Source organism: Gossypium raimondii, chromosome 6, assembly GCF_025698545.1.
Source record: "Gossypium raimondii isolate GPD5lz chromosome 6, ASM2569854v1, whole genome shotgun sequence".
Taxonomy (NCBI): Eukaryota; Viridiplantae; Streptophyta; class Magnoliopsida; order Malvales; family Malvaceae; genus Gossypium; species Gossypium raimondii.
The window spans coordinates 29,319,989-29,338,638 of record NC_068570.1 but is presented as its reverse complement, the minus strand read 5'-3'; the positions used below and the strand labels follow the sequence as shown (position 1 = coordinate 29,338,638).

The 18,650-nt window shown below is 34.2% G+C and overlaps 1 long non-coding RNA gene across 1 annotated transcript; it reads right to left on the bottom strand.

Moving 5' to 3' along the window:
• Positions 1-9,171: 9,171 nt before the first annotated feature.
• LOC105774712 (uncharacterized) lies at positions 9,172-12,333 on the bottom strand. The gene is made up of 6 exons (XR_008197069.1): positions 11,661-12,333; positions 11,475-11,580; positions 11,294-11,381; positions 10,518-10,608; positions 9,854-9,949; positions 9,172-9,704 (listed from the first exon to the last, which is right to left on the bottom strand). It is a non-coding gene; the product is annotated as an uncharacterized LOC105774712 (long non-coding RNA).
• Positions 12,334-18,650: the final 6,317 nt, after the last annotated feature.

Genomic DNA, 18,650 nt, shown 5'->3' with positions numbered 1-18,650 from the left:
GGAAACGGGTTGTTACAACTCTCCCCCTTAGGAATTTTCATCCTTGAAAATCTTACCAGAGAATAGGTGAAGGTACTATTTTCTCATATCTTCTTCGGGTTCCCACATAGCCTCTTCAATTCCTTGACGTTGCCAAAGAACCTTCACTAAAGCTATGCTCTTGTTTCTTAGCTCTTTAACCTCTCGGGCAATAATTCTGATTGGTTCTTCATTATACAACATATCAAGTTGAATTTCAACCTCTGCCGGAGAAATTATGTGCGAAGGGTCTGATTGGTACCGTTGTAACATGGATACGTGAAACACATTATGGATCTTTTCTAGTTCTGACAATAAAGCCAAATGATATGCCACTGGCCCTATTCTCTCAATAATCTCATACAGGTTGTTACAACTCTCCCCCCTTAGGAATTTTCATCCTTGAAAATATTACCAGAGAATAGGTTAAGGTACTATTTTCTCATAGCTTCTTCGAGTTTCCACATAGCCTCTTCAATTTCGTGACGTTTCCAAAGAACCTTCACTAATGCTATGCTCTTGTTTCTTAGCTTTTTAATCTCTCGGCCACAATTCTGATCGGTTCTTCATTATAAGACATGTCAGGTTGAATTTCAACCTCTGCCAGAGAAATTATGTGCGAAGGGTCTGATTGGTACCATCGCAACATGGATACATGAAACACATTATGGATCTTTTCTAGTTCTGACAATAAAGCTAAACGATATGCCACTGGCCCTATTCTCTCAATAATCTCATACGTCCCGATAAACTGCAGACTCAACTTTCCTTTGCGACCAAATCGAAGAATCTTCTTCCAAGGCGATACTTTCAGAAATACTCTATCTCCGATCTAAAATACAATATCTTTACGTTTTAAATCTTCATACAATTTCTGCCGATCTGAAGCGGCTTTTAAACTGTCACGTATCACCTTCACTTTCTCTTCAATCTCTCTGATCAAATCAACCTTGTGAATCTTTTTCTCACTAAGCTCAGTCTAGTATAACAGAGTTCAGCATTTACGACCATATAAAGCTTCATACGGTGCCATCTTTATGCTCGACTGAAAACTATTATTATACGCGAACTCAACCAACGGTAAATACTTTTTCCTAGTTTTTTTCAAACTCTAAAACGCGGCATTGAAGCATACCTTCGAGAATCTGAATCACCCTCTCAGACTGACCATTTGTTTGAGGATGAAATGCAATGCTAAAATGTAACCGTGTACCCAAAGATTTTTGTAATTTCTTCTAAAATCACGATGTAAACTGTGGATCTCTATCCGAAATAATGGAGATCGGTACCTCGTGTAATCTGAAAATCTCAAACATGTACAATTTAGCTAATCTGTCAAGTGGAAAGTCTGTATGTACCAGTATAAAATGTGCAGACTTCATCAAACGATCAACAATAACCTATATAACATCATTTTTTCGAAGATAGGGGTAATCCCGATACGAAATCCATCGTAACTCTATCCCACTTCCACTAGAGTATCATCACTGGCTGTAAAGTCTTGAGGGCACTTGATGTTCGGCTTTAACTTGCTGAAAATCAACCATTTGGTCACAAAGTAAGAAATATCATGTCTCATACCCAACCACCAGAACAACTATCTAAAATCGTTATACATCTTATTACTCCCCGGATGAACAGACAAGCTACCACTGTGTGCTTCATGCAAATCTTTCTGTACAATCTATGGATTTTTCGGTACACAAACTCTACCTCTGAACATCAAACAATCATTGGTTTCAATCTGAAATTTCGAATCAGGAGTCAACTCACACTGTACTTATTTAGCTTTCAATTCACTGTCACATTTCTAAGCTTTGCAAATTTGCTGGAGAAACATCAATTTAGCTTTTAACTCAGTTAAAATTGAGCCATCAATAGACAAAGCCAATCGTGTATTCATCACTTTCAAAGTAAACAAGGATTTTCTACTCAAAGCATCCGCAACAACATTTGCTTTTCCCGGGTGATAATCAATTATTAACTCATAATCTTTCAACAATTCGAGCCATCTTCCTTGTCTCAGGTTTAAATATTTCTGTGACATCAGATACTTCAAAATCTTGTGATCGGTAAATATGTGGCATTTTTCACCAAACAAATAGTGTCGCCAAATTTTCAATGCAAATACAATAGCAGCCAACTCTAAGTCATGTGTCGGATAATTCTTTTCATGCAACTTCAACTGTCTGGAAGCATAAGCTATCACTTTGCCTTCTTGCATTAAAACACATCTCAAACCGTTCAATGATGCATCACTGAGAATCACAAATTCTTTACCCGACTCAGGCTACACCAATACTGGTACTTTGGTTAATAATGCTTTCAACTGATCAAAACTCTGTTGACATTTCTCAGACCATTCAAACTTTACATCTTTCTGTAACAACCTCATCATCGGTGTTGCTATCATCAATAACCCTTTTTACAAATCTCAAATAATAACCAGCTAATCCCAAAAAACTTCTGACTTCGGAAATGTTTCTTGGCGGTTTTCAGTCAATAATTGTTAAAATCTTACTCGGATCAACTCGGATGCCTTCCATTGAAACAATGTGTCCTAGAAATCCAACTTCTTGGAGCCAAAACTCGTATTTGCTAAATTTAGCAAACAGTTGTTTATCTCTCAATGTTTGTAACACAATCCTCAAATGGTCAATGTGTTCAGACTCATCTTGAGAATAGATCAGAATATCATCAATGAATACAACAACGAATCTATCTAAATACGGTCTGAAAAATTCTATTCATCAAGTCCATAAATACTGCAGGAGCATTAGTTAACCCAAATAACATAACAAGAAATTCATAGTGTCTGTACCTGGTTCTGAATGCAGCCTTCGGCACATCAAAATCTTTAACCCACAACTGATAATAACCAGATCGTAAATTAATCTTTGAACATAATGTTGCACCTTTCAGCTGATCAAACAAATCATCAATTCGCGGCAAAGGATATTTGTTTTTGCTTTGTAACTTTGTTGAGCTGTCGATAGTCGATACACAATCTTATTGATCCATCTTTCTTTTTAACAAACAAAACTGGTGCACCCCAAGGAAAGAAACTAGGTCATGCAAAACCTCTATCTGTTAACTCTTACAACTGAGATTTCAACTCTTTTAACTCTGTAGGAGTCATTTTGTATGAAGCTATTGATATCGGTGATGTCCCTAGTACTAATTCAATTTCAAACTCAACTTCTATAACTGGTGGTAACCCAGGTAACTCTTCTTGAAACACATCTGAATATTCACAAACCAGTGGCACTGACTCAATCTTCGATTCAGACACTTTTGTATCCAGTACATAAGCAAGGTAAGCATCGCAACCTTTCCTCACATATTTTTGAGCTAGCATAACTGATATCACAATAGGCAGTCAAATCGAATCATCAGATTCAATACAAAGAATTTTACTATTCTGACATTTCAACTCAATAATCTTTCGTCTACAATTTACAATAGCATCATACAGAGTCAACCAATTCATACCCAAGGTCACATCAAATTCATCAAACAATAAAAGCATCAAATCAGCCAAAAAAAGTAACCCCAATCATCAAAGGACAATTCTTGCAAACTTTATCAACTAGGACATACTAGCCTAAACGGTTCGATACCTTAACCACAAATTCAGTGGATTCAATAGGTAAACTCTTAGTAGATACTAAATTTGTATAGACATATGAATGGGTCGATCCAAGATCGATCAAAGCGATTATGTCAGTTTTATAGAGAGAAAAAGTACCGGTGATAACATCTAGTGCCAATGCATCCTCACGAGCATGAATTGCATAAGCTTTGGTTGGTGCTCGAGCCTCGGATCTCACAGCAGAATCCTTTCTTGCTCCTTTGCTGCTTTTCACATTTCCAGTATTTTGAGGTGGTCTCCCTCTAGCAGCTATATTACTCAGCCTGGTAGTCGGAAGTTTGTCTTTCTCAAGTAACTCAGGACAATCACGAGTAAAATGCTCTTGCGAGCCACATTTGAAACAGGCTTTATTACTCATCCAACAATCTCCAAAATGCCATCTTCCACATTTTTTACACTCCAGTTTTTTTCCTTGACACTACCTACACTCGCTACAGAAGTGGCTTGAGCTTTTGTACTTGTGTGTTGCTTACCACGATCCCTTCTAGAATATCCCACTTAGTGGTAGAACAATTATGGAAATCCTTTGATTTCTTTGACGATGACTGATATGATATACCGATCAACCTCTTTATTGAATCTCTAGCCTCAGATTCAGTTTTCCTCTTTTCTTTACTAAGCTCTCGGCTTTGTGTACTCTATCAACCAAAATAACAAATTCTTTCAGCTCCAGAATTCTGACTAAAAGTTTGGTGTCCTCATTCAACTCATCTTCGAAACATTTGCACATAATCTCTTCAGTTGGAATGCACTCTCGAGCATACTTGTTCAGTCTAACGAATTCTCTTTCATACTCGGCTATGGTAATACGACCCTGTTTCAACTTTAAAAATTCCTTGCGCTTTTGATCAAGAAATCGATGACTTATGTACTTCTTTCTGAACTCTGTTTGAAAGAACTCCTATGTGATCCTTTCTCTAGGTACCACAGAAATTAAAGTGCTCCACCACTGGTATGCAGCATCTTTCAGAAGAGATATGGTGCATTTAACACATTCCGTTGGTGTACAAGACAATTCATCAAAAAACTGAATCGTATTCTCAAGCCAAAACTTGGCTCTCTCAGGGTCATCATCAACTGTAGCTCTAAACTCTTCGGCCCTATATTTCTGAATTTTATCAACATGTGGCTTACTCATGTCCAACTGTTCCAAACCTTGAGGAGCTATGGGAACCGGTTGGGGAAAAGGTGGGGGTAGAGGTTGCTGAGCAGCCATATTTGTTCGGACAAACTCAGAGAACCACTCATTTATATTTTGGGAGAAAGCTTCCTTGGCATCTCCTCCATGACCCTTAGATATGGGTCTCGAACCAGACGGCACTGCTCCGTGAATGAAGGCTGGCACATTACTTTCTACATCATCAGAGTCTGCTCGATAGGAACCCATTACTATAAGAAAACATGATTTAAAAATTGTTAGGAGATATCACACTATCACAGGTTAAATATTGCATGTATAGCTAGACTCAAGCACGCTACGTTATCCCAAGAATCGACTAAATTGTAGCTCTAATACCAATAAATGTAAATCTCCTAATCCTTATCCGTCGCTAGAATAGGGTTACGGAGCATTACCTGACTTATCACTTAAACAATCATACATTTCATGTTCATTTCTTATTCCCAAACAAAAGTCACTCAAATTCAATCACATTGTCCCTAAGACGAACCCTCGAGACCCAAAACACACACTGAAACAAATCAGGACTAAATCATGAACTCAAGGAATTTTTAGGAAAATATTGAAAATTTTCAAAGTGTAGGGCACACACGCCCATGTGTCTCACACGGCTAAGTGACATGCCCATGTCTCAGGCTGTGTGGGCATTTGAAATGGGATCACATGGCCGTGTCCCAGTCCGTGTCTGACCCTGTGTAACTCACTGACTTGGGTCACACGACCAACCACACGCCCGTGTGCTTGGCAATGTGAAAACTAGAGGGTATATTGACTTGTGCCACAAGGCCAAGCCACACTCCCATATGCTAGGCCATGTGAGGTTACCTGAATGCTTGCTTTAGAAGTTACAGGGGACACACGACCATGTCTCCTCACCGTGTGTCACACACGGTTGAGACACACGCTTGTGTCTCTTCCCATGTGGAAAAAATAGGCTATGTTTCAAGCCATATTTCTCATCCAAAATTTGCCTCAACATACTCACATCAAATAACATATGACCATATCATCGATAGGCATTCAAACAAACCAAAATCAACCCTAAATCATGCAATATCATTACCCACAACCATAATCCTAATACGCATCATAATTGACTATTTAAAAATATACAAATATCACCTCCAAAAGTAACCTAAATGGTCAAGTACATATATACATTATCTTGCCTATAACATAGCATGCACATCATATCTCAATTTCAACCATTTGGTACTCACAATACCAATTCACAACAAGGCATTCACATAGCAATATGACAACACATAACATAAGGCGAATTACACATATTTACATATTCAAGTAGACCAAAATAAGCCAAATCAAATGGCTAATTACAAGACCAAACATATAGGCTACATTAGCCAAAACACCTATACATGCCATTTAACCAAAAACATAAAGTCCAAAAGTACCAAGATAAGAGTTTGATAGTGTGATGCAATGTCTGACAACTTCCAAACCGAGTGAGCTTCCGAATCATTATAAAACACAGAAAATTAAACAGAGTAAGCAATTAAACTTAGTAAGTTTGTATAACATAAAACTCAACTTACCATTTAATCATAATTTAAGTGATTAAACATAGCATAATGCAACTCAATTTGATCCACAAGCCTAACACATATTCATCCACAAGGTTAGACATGAAATCACAAATCTCATAGATTCAATAACACTGTGCCCGTTGAACCATTTGGAATAATATTGGATACTCGGGTATCTTGCACACTAAGTGCCAATACATGGTTGAAACCACCTCCATCTCATATCTCATTTAGATGCTCACTCTCGAGCCATCACTGGGTCTGCTCACACAAGCTGACGGTCAAAACGTAGCTACATGGTGTTGCTCACATAAGTTGTCAAGTAACCGCAACACATGCCGAAAACTTAGCCACTGGTAGGACATATGAGACTAGAACCCAAAACACGGTAACCCCTAATGACATGTCATTTGTATCCTATCTATTACTAAGGTTCAACAGGGATCCTTACGATTATCGATATCTCGTCAAGAATTTTCGTAGTATTGTATTATCCAATTATATCAATTAAGCATTTAAACACGTATATAATTTAAAGCTTATTAACATACAAACTTACCTTGAACTTATACGTTGAAAATTTATCGTTAAGTCCAACACTTTATCTTTTCCCCGCTCTAATTTCGTACGTTGATTTTCTTCATCAATTGAGCTTGCAAGCTTGGCCGAACCTAGCTATGGTTTCTCCAAGTTACAATTGGTTGAAGAAGAAACTAAAAGATGATATCTTGTTTTGATTTTATTTATTTTAACATTAATTACTCAATTACCTTTATATCCTTTAAAAACATTAGAAGTTTCACTTATACCAAGCCAATATCTTCCACTAACTCATTTATGGGCTAATTATCATATAAGGACCTTCAATTTAAATTTTTATAGCTATTAGACACCTTTAGCTATTAGAACCCAACTTTTGCACTTTATGCGATTTAGTCCTTTTATCAAATTAAGCATGAAAATGATAAAAATTTTTAACAAAATTTTCATATGAATCTATTAACATGGTTTAGACATTAAAAATAATAATAAAATAAATATTTTGACTATAGATTTGTGGTCCCAAAATCACTGTTTCTATTTCACTAAAAACGGGCTGTTACAGCAGAGCTTAGAGCTTTTTTTATAAATTCTTGTACGTATTTTTGAAAATGTGATGAGCCTATCATCCTCATTTTCAATTATCTTAATCTCAATTTTTTGTTTTCCTCTAGTTTTCTTGCCTGAGCTTGCCATTGCAAAAAAGATCAAAAGGAAAAAGAAACAAGCAAAAAAGTTACAAAGGAATGCTTTACTAGCCTTTCAGATGGTTTGGAGTGAAGTTCTTCTTGGATGGAATTCATATATATATATAGGCAAAAAAAACCCTGGAAATTAAATGTTGAAACTAATTAAATTATGTGATCAAATTTGATGTTCAACAATTGATTATCGTGTTAGTAAATGAATCTAGTCTTAAATTAGATAGGTAAATATGTTTCTTGAATGCATTATAAATATTTTGTTATTGATCGTAAATATATTATATCAAATATGCCATAAAATGAAAAAAATCATGATATTATGGTACACTTTAAAGTCAATTATATGTTGAAAAGTATCAAAAATGATATTGTTATTCAGTAAAATTAGAAGCTCACATTGGAATAACTGATTATGTTCAAAAAGGAGAGACTTCTAAATAAATCAAGAAAAAAAAATGCTTCACAAGCATATAAGGAAATAATGGATATCAAAGTTATATTTTGGTAAATTCTAGAACAGGTTAGGTTGTACTACCATTGAAAGTATGATGATGTTGTCAATAGCATCTGAAATGACTTGGTTTTATTTTACGATACATGCAATATCGCAATGTTTGCATCAGAGGTATATAGAGAAAAATAAATTAAGAAAATAAAATTTTTCTATGTTTTAAGAATTCAACTCTTAATGTAATTGCAAATTGCAGTAATAAAAAGTTGTTCAATGAAAGTTGAGCAACTAAAATTAAACAATTTCACACTGAATAAGGTTATCTAGTTTAGGATTTTCCATGCTCAAAAACAATAATCCACGAGGAAAGATAAAGTGCACTACAGCAAAAATAGACTTTTAGCGGCATTTTTTAGGCCTTTAGCAGCGCTTTTAAGTGCCACGAAAGCGCCACTATAAACATCGCCGCTAAATTTAGCGACACTTTTATCACAAACGACGCTAAAGGTCATGGTCTTTAGCGGCGCTTTTATCACAAACACCGCTAAAGGTCATGAGCTTTAGCAACGCTTTTGTCACAAACGCCACTAAAGAACATGATCTTTAGCGACGCTTTTGTCACAAACGCCGCTAAAAAACATGATCTTTAGCGGCACTTTTTTTATCACAAACGCCGCTATAGTACAAACCTTTAGTGACGCTTCTTGCAAAAACACCACTAAAAACATATCATTAAAAAAATTATTTTAATCAAATAATATTGATTTTTATGATAAATATTATATTATGTTTTATTTTTAAATTTGAACTTTAAATATACTTTTAAGGATAAATAAAAATATTATTTAAATTAAATTTTTATGAAAATTTTAACTTTAAAACTAAATATAAAAATTAATGAATTTAGTTTTAGAATTTAAAATAATAAATTAATAACACAATTAAAATCAAAAATTAGAACTCAAGTTGCCATAAATATTAAAGTAAAAATAAAATTTAGAATCAAAACTAAAATAAATAATACCTATGAGAAACAGACTGACTAGTTGAACTCGCCTATGACTATACACATTGCAAGGTAATAAAAAATACAATGCATTTTCTTAATCAAGTAAATCTTGGTAATAAAAGATATAATACATTAACTTAATCAAGGAAATTTAATCAAGGAAATCTTGTACTGAACTCAAAGCTCTAATAAGTGTGGAATGATCGGTAAACCATAAACCTTAAAATAAACCGTAACATTCATAACAATATTTAAACCTTAAAATAAACCACGGGGCTTGCATTCCATTTGTAACATAACATTCGGAAAATGCTAATTCACAAGCTTGCATGAATAGTGGTTACTATCTTAACTTATTCTCTGCAATACCTCGTCACATCTAGAAGGAACTCAACTTCCCTGTAAATCTACAAGTGATTAATTTTAAGCGTAAAAACAATTGAGCATGTCAGCTCTGATAAGAGTGGAATGATCGGTAAACCATCAAGTTTAAAGTTCAAGTTCAAATACAAATGTATTTTTATGGAAAGACGAATAAGAGTTTCAAATTGGACTCACCGATTCAATCCTGGCCATTTCAACGATATAACTCCAGGGCCTTTCCTGCAAAATTTATATTAAAAGAATTATTAACACTAAAACAAATAGATATTCAGATGAATCACGTGTTACGAGACCCGATTCCTCACAAAGTTAACATAAGTTTTATCACTTAAAAAAGTAGTAAAAAAACCACCAAGAGAAGCACACACTTGTTGCAGTTCAGTAGCTTTCATTAGGAGCATTAAATCCCCATACGAATGAGATGTTTGTACAACATTGAGAGCACTTGCCATAGCTTGACCAGTCTGCCGACAAACATACGACTTAATCAATAATCTAGAAAACCCAACACTACATATTTTAAATCGTCTAATAAAATTTTTAATTTTTCAGTATTATTAAAGTAGAAATGAAATTATTCTAATAAAGATGTTATTATATAGTACTGTTTCCCTAATTCCTCTAGCCACTTCTAATATTATTTGTGGTTAATGAGCTTCAATAGACAGTTTTAACCCCTCCATTAGATTTAAATAAATTACTGATGAAGAAAAACTCTTCTAAAAAGAACACAATTTTTGTAAAAGATTGATTTGCTGACAAGTTGAGTCTGGTTAAATTGGATAGGATTAAATCAGAAAAAAGTTTATTTACCATAACATTCTAGTTTCATATTTATTCCTAGCTATCTTAAAATTCAGAATATAACAGATGTGCAACAAATGATAAAAATAAATTTACTATGCTGAACAATTGTATGAAATTCTCACTTGTATAAACTCAAACATATCAAAGATATATGTAAGCAGTAATCAAAACTTACCCTCCAAACAAGATAAAACCTATAAGTATATAAGCTTCATTACATGTTACCTTGGTGGAGCGGACATGTTTCAAGGATGGCTCTAGTTGATGCTCAAGCTCCTTTGAGTTCAATAGACCTAAGTCTTCACCAAGGAGATTCCTGTTGAATCAAAGGACCAAACTAGATTGCACATAAAACTGCTCTTATTCAAATACTTTTAGTAATTACAATCATGGAGTAAGTTGAGTATACAATTTTTAAGACACAATCTATCAAACAGTCTGGGGTGTGGACATATGCTGTAACTCGTGATCAAAGAAATTAAAGTCACTGGCCATAGTAGTTTCAACTCAAAAGTGTCAGACATGATTATGTATTTGACATAGGCATTTCCAATGTTTTCCCTCTATACTTGGAACCCCAGAACATTATACAAAATATCTATGCTTTGAGATCTCCAATATGTATCAAGGGTGAGCAAAACAAAATAAGAACCACTCTCAGTTCCATTGTATATGTGCTATTCTGCTTTATTCTTTATGGAACATCTTCTTACTGCCTAAGTTTCATGACTCTGCCGCAATATAACTACCTTTTCGATTATAGAACATATTATATAATAAATCGCGAAACCAAAAAAGGCAGTAATTGCAATTTGTAAAAATCAAAATCAAGCAATTTTCAAGATTTAAGTTCACGATTACCATTAAGCCTTTTATCATTCAAGCATGTAAAAAAACCAGACCAATACTAAGCTAAACTAGATCAATACTAAGCTAAACATATATATATACATATACACACATAAAAATAAGTAAATAAATGGTAAGTTGTGATTATTTACCTTCAAAAATGGCATCCATGGCTTTGGCCTTAGCTGAATGGGAAGCATCACGGTTATCATCGGTAACCTCTACAGAAGGGTCTCCCATCTATGAGCACCAAAAACAACACAATGAGAAATAACTTAAAAGAAATTAAACCAAAAATTAATGGAAAGATAAGAAATTAATAGAAATTAATACCTTCGCAACATATAAAGACCCTCAGGCAAATGCTTTCCTTCCTTTATACAATCGTCTTTAACTTCTTAGCAAGCTCATATTTCCTTCCTTCAAATCTCCAACATACCTAAATTCCAAATAAATTTATTTTTCCCCATTTTCCCTTTAATTGTTTTTTTTAAAGTACTAAGAGAAAAGGAAACAAACCAAATGAGTGGTTGATTGAGTCAAACAGCTAATATAATTGGCACCGGCAACAAATATAAGCTTGATTAAGTTGAACCGTTGCAAACCGTGGTATCCACTTATTGTTTCCACCACTGGTTCCATCTTCTTTTTCCTTTTCCTCTAGTCCTTTTGTCTTTTAGATGAATTTCTTTTTCACAGAAAATGATGTTTGTTAACCGGGAAAATGGAGATTTTAAAAGTTTTCGAAGAGGGAAAAGTAAATAACAGGGCTCAAAGAACAATAATATATTCAACATTGCGGGCTTTTAAATACAGACAAGTAGTGGCCAATTACCCTATTGAAGATGAATCCAGAACTTTTTTATTACAAAGATTGACAACTCTACCTCCGACTTCGCCAATGCTAAACCCTAATCTGGAAACACCTGATACTTTAGTGTTTCTTTTACTCGTAAGCAGATTGGAGAGGGTAAAATCCGACGAGGTCGCTCTTAACGCCGTGGAGACCGAATCGCAGCGCGTCGTTCTGGACTCCTCCGATTTCATGCCGAATGGTCTTTGGTGCCTCCATTTTCCTCTTCTTTTTTTTTCTTTTTGAATATAATCGCTTCTTGTTAAATTTTTCTTTTGGGATTTTTTCTAATGTCGCAGGGAGGGAGGGAGGGAGAGAAAGCAAGAGAGACGGCGCATCTGCAAAGTTAAGAGTTTTAGGGGGAAATTAGGGGTTTCATGGAGGGGAATTTGGGGATAAAATGGTGGGATTTTTTTGAAGTAAAATTATTTTTTGCTGCGTTTATTATAAAAACGCTGCTATTGCTTACCTTTTGCGACGTTTTTAAAAAAAATGTCGTAAAAAAATATTTCATTTTGATTAAAACGACGTCATTTTGCTCTGCTAAAATTATATTATTTTGTCTGTTAAAAATTACTAGTTAAGTGATTTTATAAAACATTTATTATTACTATTTTTTATAAATTAGATTTTTATAAAAAAAACCATGTTATTATGTTAGAAAATAGATATCGTATATTTTAATAAGAAAACAAATGATTAAATGGCTGTAATTAATTGTTAAGTTAGAATTATCCAATATAAGCAATCAATCTCTCACATATCAAATTTCTATTAAAGATTAAGACGTTAATCATAATTTTATATTATTCTTTTCCGATCTAATCTCCATTTTATTAGAATTATTTCTTCTTACCTAAAATATAACTATTTTGCTAGATCAAATTAAATTTAAATATAAAATAATTTTTATTGTTTTTAAATAATAAAATGGGTGATTCGTAAAACGAGCTTGAAGTTCAAAAGTTTTTAAAATATGTATTAATTTGTCTATGTTTAAAATTTTAATAAATGAAAATATATATAATTAACATATATTAAATTAATAATAATATGAGTGGTCTAAAATGGATTTGAGTTAGCTATATAAAATAAAGACAAATTTAGGTAAAAATTAAGACTCAGTATTTCAAGTTAAGCTAGGCTTGAACAAATATAATGCATGTTAATAGAATACATAGGTCCGACAAAACACAACCTATGATCTCTTCAAGTTAGGTTTTAGTTAAAATTAATTTTTAATAGAGTTAATTACACCATACATCCCTAAACTATAATTTTCATTTTAAATTGGTTCCCAAGTCTTTAAAAGATTATAATTACATCCTTAAACTAACGAGGTTATATCAATATGGTCCCTCCATTACTAAAATCATTAATTTAATAGTTAAATGAGACGTCAAGCCTTAAGTGGCATATTTTACAATGAAATTTTTAAAAATATTGTAAAAATCTTATTAAAAAAGGGATATCCTCGAGCGAATAAGAATGAAAATTAACCCTATACTTATTAAAACGTTGTGAAACTATTTAATGTCAAATTCTTTGAAAATATTTAAAACTCAAGATATTCTGTTTTATTATTCTCTCAACAAATATAATGCAGCTTTAGCAGTTTTAAATACACCGAAACGATTTTGAAGAACCAAATCTTCACACGATTTTGAAGAACCAAATTAATATTATCTATTTTACAATTATATAAGAAATTAATTAATATATAAATTAGAAAACACTAGTTAATCTAAACCCTAAACCCTAAAACCCTAAACCCTTAACACATAACCTCTAAACCGTAAACCCCAACCTTTAAACCGTAAACCATAACTCATAACCCCTAAACCCATAATCCGTAAACCATAAAATAGTAACTCCTAAACCTTAAACTCTAAACCATATACCCTAAACCAAAAACCTTAAACTATAGTAATAATTAATTTAATATTTTAAAATTAATACTATCTCTTTTACGATTATATAAGAAATAATTTAATATGCAAATTAAAAAACACTCAGTAATATACCCAAAAAATTTTAAATTTATTTTAAATAATAGTATTTTAATTTTTCCATTTTTAACAATTATTTTTCTATGTTTTTTATTTCAAATAATTTCTTCGTGTCATTATTTTTTGAAGATTTTGAATATTCAATTAAAAATAATTTGAATTTTAATTAATATAAATAAACAAATTAAATAATTTGAATTTTTTGCGGCGCTTTTTCAAAAACGCCGCTAAAATAGAGCATTAGCGGTGCTTCTTCAAAAACGCCGCTAAAGCCCTGAGCATTAGCGGCGCTTTTTCAGAAACGCCGCTAAAGACTCGAGCATCAGCGGCGCTTCTTAAAAAATGCCGCTAAAACCTGAGCATTAGTGGCGCTTTTCTAAAAATGCCGCTAAAAATAGAGCATTAGCGGCGCTTCTTCAAAAACGTCGCTAAAGCCCTGAGCATTAGCGGCGCTTCTTCAAAAACGCCGCTAAAGCCCTGAGCATTAGCGGCGCTTTTTAAAAAACGCCACTAATGCCCCGAAAACTCAGAAAACGACGTCGTTGGGCTTAGGTTTTTTGTGGCGCTTTTTGGAAAACGCCGCTAATGCTCATTTTTAGCGGTGTTTTTCAGAAAGCGCCGCTAATACTCGATCTTTAGTGGCGTTTTTTATCCAAACGCCACTAAAATTCTGTTTTGGTGTAGTGGTGTGTCAATTTGTTGTCATAATCAGTTTATTGCCTATTTTTCATGGTGTTCATTGGTTGGAGCTATAAGAATGATGTTGTAACGCCCTAAATTTGGGCTTAGATGGAAATAGGTCTTGAGCATGGGATTACATAAAAAATTATGCGTGCAAGATAATGACATAAATGAATGTCTACTTCAGTGGTTGAGTGATTTAGGAAGAGTTGGGAGTGTTGGAGAAGTCATGGGTTTAAACCTGAGATTTAGCAAAATTTTTTATTTTTGCTCTTAAGTGAATCTTGGCCTTAGCTTGAAGGCTTTATAAATATTTTTTGTGAAATCAAGACATAAGATGAGCTTGTAGTCCAGTGGCAGTGGCGTGATTAAGGTAGAGTTCGAGTCTCTTATTATGCAATGGAGTATTTATTTTACTTCCTTGCTGCATGAGAAGTGGACTTTGACTAGAACTCTGCAGGTTGGAATTTGAATGAGTCATGGAGAAATTCAAGGAGGAAAAAGGGGGGATTTTGATGTTGGTTGGTGTGGATTTGGTGGAGAGAATTTGGGAGAAAATAAGGGGATTTGATGTTGGAAGTTGTGCCAGCCAAATTGAAACTCTAATCTTGCATTAGTTTCGGTTGAAGGGAAAGTTGGGATCTTTTGGGAGTGGGCAAAGTACCGACTGCTCTTTGTCCATATTCAGCCTTCTGTTGGTTTTTTTTTTCAGGATTATGGTCTCTCGCCTCTTTTTTTCTCTTCTGATCGATTACGCATTTTTATTCTTGGCTTTACTTTGTTTCAATCCCTTTTTGTGCCAAAGTTGAACTTTGCTCCTCCTATTTCTGTCTGAGCCTTAATCGTATACTCTCTGAGTGTTCTTAATCTCTCCACATTCTCTGGCTAAATCTTTACTTTTCTCCTCTCCTCTCCTCCATTCTTATTCTCCTCTCCTTTCAATAGTTTCTTACATTTTTATTCTCTAACCCTTATCGAATACTGGACTCTGTTCTTCATCCTTCTCTTTTGGGATACTTGGCCAAATATTCTCTTGCTCTCTTAGTGGTATTATCGTATCGATTTACAAAAGGCTTCTAACAAAAAGGGTAAGTGCTCGTGGTTTTTCTTCTAGTTTCTCCTTAACGTTAAGGGCCCTTTCTTCTTCTAACATCATATGTTTTCTGCCATTTTCAAATAGGAGTACCATTACCCATTTTATCCCCATCATTCTTAGTACTTTTGGTTTCGGCCCTTAAAGACGGTGTAGGCCGATTATTTTTCTCTCTTCAACTATTGACTTTGCGCTATCGGTAAGTGAGGACTCATTTAGTTTAAACTTTTCGCTTGAATGGGTGTTTGATAAGATTCAATTCTTATCCAGGGTTTCCCTAAGGCCTAGTGATAATCTTTGGCAACGGAATAGGAGTGTGGTCTTTTGTTGATTGATCAAGGTTGGGGCACTTGAGAAACTTGGAACGGTTACTTCAACAGGTGTGTACACACACCACTCCAATTGTAGATCGGCAAATGCCGAAATCTTGAAATGTCGAAAAGATGAAAAGTCGAAAGTACAGCTACGGCTATCACACGAGCGCACGAACGCGTATGTGGATAAGTCGACAGAACGACAGAGGTCACCATGAGCGATCTCGTGGTCTTAGGCTGTTTTTGGGCCAAATAGACCAGAATGGGCCGTAGGCCCTACACGAGTAAATTTTCTTGGATGATAGGAAATAATGAGTCGGCCATGACGATCGCATGGTCAAGGGCAGATTTGGGCTCGTGGGCCCTACGCGAATAAAATTCACGTTAAGTGACAAATACTGGACTTGGCTATGTAGTTCGTATAGTCGTGGCTAAATTTAGGCTAAATGGGCCACACGAGCATGTGGGCCCACTTGGCCAAATATGGGCCTTGGGCCTATTTACACTGTTATGACCATTTAAGTTATCTATGTCGCTCGAGGCGACTGTAGACCTTCGAAAAAGTTGTTAAATTATTGAATACCCTCGAAGGGTAAAATTACCAAAATACCCTCGAAGGGTAAAATTATCGAAATACCCCCGAAGGGTAAAATTACTGAAATAACCCTGAAGGGTAAAATGACCGTTATACCCCTAAGAGATGAAGTGATTGTTATGGCCTTATGCTATGTATGACCGTTTTGCTTTATGATATTTATATGACTATTACTGAGTATGACATATTGCATACACGTATGATTTATGACATGACATATTGCATAGGGTTGGGATCTTGTATTGGAGGAGTGATAGATATGTGAGGGTCGCACAGGTCGCATGAGATGACTGTGGACCCACCGATGGCTTTTTGCTGATTATGTGATTGGAAGCTCTGCAACAATATTGGTTAGTGCTGCAACCGGTGCTACATCAGGAGTGTAGGGATGGGTGGGTCGATTAAATCCCCACAGGAGTGTAAGGTTGGACAAGGGAGGGAGTGCAGGGTTGGTATAGGTATTTATGCATTGCATATACTAATTCTGATATTGAGATGGGCTTAGGCCCAGATATATGTTGTATGTGCCATTTGATATGGGCTCAGGCCCAATTGCCACCATTACTGTTTTGGGCTAAGGCCCACACTGTACTGTTACTGATAAGGGCTCAGGCCTAGACTGATTCTATTTCTTTAATAAGGGGATTACACCCTAAGTTTTCGTAAACTCACTCCGTTTTTAACCTTCAGGTAATCCCCAGCATTAAACGGTTCGGAGCTTCGAGGGACTCGGAGAGGGCCACACAACTGCACTTGTTTTATTCTATTTTGCTCATTTACTAAAGCAAATTAATTTTGATTCGGGTTGTAATAAGGCCTCTATAATTTCTAGATTTTAAATTTGGGATTTGATGTGATTGTGATTTATATCTGCTAGAAGTAGAACACGACTTTCCAAATCAATAACTGTTTTCTAACATTACGTTTCCGCACCTCAATTTTTAAATATCACGTTTTAGTAAATCATTTTCTTTAAGTTAAGCTTCCGTAACAATAAGGTTTTAAAGGTAATAACTTTTTAATAAACCTCGATTGGAAATAAACAAATGCAAACTAAGGTTTTAAACAAATTTTAAATGGCAAGAAGTTTGAAATTTTCAAGAAGGGTTTTTAATGAAAACATGGTTTTCGAAAAACACTTCAATGTGACACGCCGGATTCAGGACTAACTTCTAGGCCGGGTTTGGGGTGTTACAGATGTTCATTGGTTTTAATTGTTTTATTGCAACAATTTTTACAATTATTGAATAATTTAGTCCTTTTATAATATGCAAATGACAAAAAAAACAATAGAACTCAACATTATCCTAATTTAATAAAATATATGGTTAAAGCATAATTAAAAATCACTTACATGTAAAATATATCTAAACATAAAATTTAGATTCTTTTTGTGGCACAATCATTACGCCTTTCCTTTTATTATTTAAAAATAAATTAAGAAAATTTAAATTATTTTTAAATTTTAAATTTTATATAATGATAATTGTAAATATTTACACGCACTTAATAAACCTAAAATACAAATGTATAATCAAATTGAATTTTAATTTACTTGCACCTAATGCATGCATTTTATTGTTACCGCTTTTTTTTTTTCTTTTGTTTTTTGAAGCTTTAGCAAAAAAGGATATGAAAATGAGACTTTTTAAATACATAAAACAACTTAAAATTATTGGGTGAAGGCATATCATTAATATGGAATTGTAGCGAAGAAAAAACTCGCTACAAGGAGAACTCCCAAAAATATATTTTATTTAGACTCCATCTACATAGAAGGCCTACCGTTAATCCTAAAGTGAAACTATTTAGACAATAAATCATTGTTGATAAATCTTTTCAAGAAATTTCTATTAAATTTATATCTTTTGGTTGCAAAACTTGGCGTCAAATCTTGCAAGAAGAGAGAACATATTCCGCTATGAAATATTATTCTTTTTACGTGCATGAAAACTTCTTAACGT